Source organism: Macrobrachium nipponense, chromosome 29 (assembly GCF_015104395.2).
Source record: "Macrobrachium nipponense isolate FS-2020 chromosome 29, ASM1510439v2, whole genome shotgun sequence".
NCBI classification, from domain to species: Eukaryota; Metazoa; Arthropoda; class Malacostraca; order Decapoda; family Palaemonidae; genus Macrobrachium; species Macrobrachium nipponense.
Window position 1 is genome coordinate 39,724,579 of NC_061092.1, and position 5,062 is coordinate 39,729,640.

Below are 5,062 nucleotides of genomic sequence, written 5' to 3' on the forward strand. Positions count from 1 at the left end.
ATATAGCATCCACAGGCAGGGAATCGGAATAAAAGACATTTTGTCACCCCGTAGAGGTGTTTTTCGGACGCGTTCGCCCGTGCTCGTCGTCCTTACCGACGCCCCGCATCGCTCTCTCTCATCCGCACCCAGAAAAGAATGCTGTCTTATTTTGCATAATTTGGTTGATTTGATCAATGATTTATCCCTATTGCTGGATCTTCCCTCGTTATTCTCATCCCGTTGCTTTTGTGATTAATCACCCCTTCAGAGTTATTAGCAAAAATGGGAAAAATTTTGACGTTCGAAGCAAAAGAACTGGAATGTACGTATGTACGAATGTGTTGCCGGATTACAGAAATATCCTCGCTTGTGAACATTTTTCATGGGAGAAAGTATCTTTGTGCGTGGTAGCATGAATAGATGAATATAATTATGAATTACGCTTTGAACAAATTATATGAGAATGTATTTGAAGCATTTTTGCATGTACAAATATATACATGCTTATAATTGTGTGCGTACACTTGAAAGGCTGTGTGCGTTTTTGAATTACGAAAGCAGGCACTTAGAAAGTAATACATGCACATAAATGTGTGTATGTTTGAGCACGTTATGAATGTCCATGTAATAACATACACGCAAGGATATATATACTTACATATATATATTATATATATATATATATATATATATATATATATATATATATATATATTATATATAATTGCAGATACGAGGTAAAAGGCAACACATAAAGTTTGAAACTGGCACGTTGTAAGGATAATCATGTATATTTTATAAAAAGAATTTGACAGTTTAACAGTAGACACTAAGAAGTACAATGCTTGACACTTCTAGATGATCAGAATATGCGATTATAATAGGTTCATGCACATGCAAAAAAAAAAAAATCACCCATATATAACACTGTATGCTCTTGTGTTCTTTAATTACTAAGTCATAGATAAAACAGAATATATGTACATATGTTTAAATGACAGGAAGTATATTTACGGACATACAGAGCTGCATACGAGCATGTGTAATATATTGTAAAATTCATAATAAAGGAAAAATAAAGTTCTTAAAAAAGAAATTCTTGCAAATTTATTTTAGTGAAAAGTGAGTATGATTTAGAGTTCTTTAAAAAAAGAAAATATAAAAAATAGTGACCCTCATCAAGAAAAAATATTTACCTCCAAGAAATTTAGTATTAAAAGTTTCGCTTCTTTATATATGTCTTACACATTGTTCTAATCATATATTTATTATTCCTTTAACTTTTAACTAATTAGATTTGTTAGGGATTGTTGCCTCAGTGGCTGTTTTTCTCATTACACATTAAATTATTTCGTTTCTTAATTTGACTCTTTGTACCGCCACTAATTGGTCATTATTCGAAAGGATCAGGAATTGTTTCATAAGGAATTTAATTATATGAAAAATCAACTTTACCGTATTAAACATTTAATATTAACGGACTCTCAAGTGCGATTTTATTAGGTTTAGATAAAGAGACTTACGAGGAAAGAATCAGGTTGAAATATTTAAGCTGCATAAACTGACTTAGCAATCCATAAGCCCCGAACGTAATTTTATCTACAGTCTGGATAATCAAGATGATGCTGCAGTTAACAGAAGGTGATCTCACTCTCTCCAAAGTGGCTGGGTTCGAATCCGAAAGTAGATGTGCGATTTTCTTTTATTTCCTATTTTTTCTTTAAAGGACGTGGTTCTGTTGAATGTAACTTATAGAATCTCTCTTTTTGCGCGGAAATCAAATGATTTTTTTTGAAACAGTAAAGGAACATTACTCATATATTTATGTCAGTCAGTTGATGGAATGTTGCTTTCCATAACATTTGGGTGAGAGATGTGCATTTCTGGTGATAGAAGTTCACTCTCGACGTGGTTTGGAAGTCAGGTAAAGCCGTTGGTCCCGTTGCTGAATAACCACTGGTTCCATGCAACGTAAGAACAGCGTACAAACAAAACAAACATAACATGTGGCTAAGTCATAAAGCCATGATAGTATTCCTACAGTATCATTCACATTGCCACCAGCGACAAATTCATATAGGATTGCAGTGAAAAAAACTTCATCAGCATGGGAACAGAAATTGGAAAGATTTGACTCAGTTTATCTGTACATTTAAAAAGAAGCATCATGTAGATGTTTGGTCCTCGACCTCCTTTTACAGTTACATGATCAATATGAGAGCTCGAAAAGCAACCAGGACACAAAAGTACTTCTGAAACTGAGAGTTTTACGAGTGGAGTACGAAAACTGACAAAATATTAGCATTATTCCACGAGAGTTCTTCAGCAATGACGGCCGTGGTGCCATTTGTACCATGTGCCCTTTTTCTCCAGTTCTTTGTGTACTCCACGAAGACCCACTTGCTACTTGGCAGAATTAACTTCAACAACTGTCAAATGCTCTTATCTATCTCAGCGTCTCTCCCCATTACATTCTGTACACATGCCATTGTTTCCCAGGGACTTGAGGTCCTCGTTTTTGCCCACTCGATGCACGTGCACGTTCGTGCAATTGTGCATTGTCTTCGCCTAAGAGGGCGTACTCACGTAAGAGAGAGAAGTTGTGGAGGGAGCTGATCTCAGTTACAAAGGTTGCGTATTGCGTCTCTTTGAAGAGTTTTCTCTACTTCAGCCGTATAAACGTCATTCGTTAGGGATTTGCGCGACTTTTAAGTTGTGGTACTTCACAATGTGTACCTTATTTTTTTTATTTCTTTATTTTACTTTTACCCTTTAATTTTGGCGCACGATCCTCTGTAGAAAAGTTGCTATGTAAAAACATGAACACACAACATATATATTTATTATTAATTGTGTACATATATATATATATATATATATATATATATATATATATACATATATACTTACTGTACTTAGACAGACATTTTATTAAGGTAGTCTATACGATTTTAACAAACTTAATGTGCATTATTTAAATTTGGTGCCAACTCCAACGACAAAGTGAAGCGATAACTGAATTCTGATTAATGAACTTTTAGTTATCTGGCTGCAGTTATTCAATTAGAAAGAGGCATCACATGGATACGTGTCAAAATGGAATATGGATAGTTAATTGGACCTGAGAGAGAGAGAGAGAGAGAGAGAGAGAGAGAGAGAGAGAGAGAGAGAGAGAGAGAGAGAGAGAGAGAGAGAGGCGGGTTTGGGGGGGAGGAGTGTGTAGCAATTATAGACTTCATTATATATGACGTAAAACTAGACATGAAACCATCACTGTAAATATTAGTCAGAAGGAAATATAGACAAGCAGATAGGCAGGTGGCTATAACTTATGAATCGAAAAGGCTCACGAACAGACAGGTGAGGCAGAGAGGTTCAGGCACGCAGACAGGCAGTCAGAATCACGGCTTCAGCGAAGGCATTCAACCCCAAAACAGACAGGAGCCATCATCCCCAAGACACGCATTTCAAACAGAAGCCGTTGCGCTTATTGTTATTGAGTCAGTTGGAATGCGGCCTCGGCAGTGCTAGCCCAGGTCCTGGAACCTCCCCCCCAACCCCCACCGATCCCCCGCCCCCAACTCCACGGTTCCCCGATCACCCGGCACCGAATACAGAACTATTGATTACAGATATAAGTCTACAGTTTATGAGGAAACAAATTGTCGCCGAACCTCCTTTTTACGGGATCAAAGCCTCTCGCCCTCGTAATGCACACCCGTTCCGATCCTTTATGCTGGCCTATTTGGAATCCGGGTTGCATTGGATGGGCCGCCTAACCCTCCCCCAACCCCCTCCCCTTGGGAGTGTTCATATCGACGTGCCTATTTTTCCCTCCCGAAACCGACATGATTTTGAAGTTATTGCATTCCAAAATTTCTTCACATTTTTTTTCCTTATGCCTCCCACTTCCCACACCCCTTACCCCTGGTACAAGAGACCCCACCCCACCCCTTTTTTTCTCTCTTTTTATTTCGTCAAAGGTATTCTTTGATAATGGCATATGAATAGATTTAAAAGAAAAGTATTGATATGTTCAGACTATTTTTGATATGCTCTTTTTTTTCCCGCCAATTTTTTTGGGAGCGTTTGTTTTGTGCCTTTGCGTTTTATAGGTTATCTGGCTAAATGGAAACTTGGCGTACGGACTGACACACACACACACACACACACGTACAGATATAGAAATTCAGACTCTCATATGCATGGTATTCGATAAATCCATTACCCTCAAAAGATCAAAGACTGCCGTATATAACATTAACACACAGCGAGCTCTGTCACGTCTCTCTTTTGTTCGGTTTGCGCCGATGCAGGTGCGGGCAATTGATTGATTGACTTGCAACTCCAAGCTGGCGTCCCAAAAACCATGTTCAACTGAGAGCGGAATATGAATTCGTATGTATATTCACGTATCATGAACCAATGTTTCAAATATGATGCACCATAACATTTCAAGACATTGAGAGTGTAATATATCTATGCTGAGTCATTATACCGTGAGCGGGAATAAAGTGATAATCCACAATAATATGTTTATGAATAAAAACGTTTTTCAACTTGTATTGGTTCTGAATAGTCTTTATTACCTATAAACATTATTGTATTGAAAATTCTCACTGATAATTGTAAATATATATATATAGATATATATATATATATATATATATATATATATATATATATATATATACTTTAGCAAGTGATTCATTCATTACACCCCGTCTCTTATTTTTCACCTGTAGCTATATATATATATATATATATATATATATAGATATATATATATATATATATAATATATATATATATATATATATATTTATTTTCATAATCATGACAGTGAAATCAAGAGTGTGAAGTGTGACGTTATGAGCAAGTAGATTCTCATCACATGACGTAAAATGATGATAGACCAAACGATATTTCTATTTATGTGAATTACAATAATATATTAGACATATTATAGTATAATGATTATACCATTCTTGCATATATCTGCATTCTTTGAAAAAGAAATTAACAGAAAATGTTTGCAGTACTTTTGCCATATATATATATATATATATATATATATATT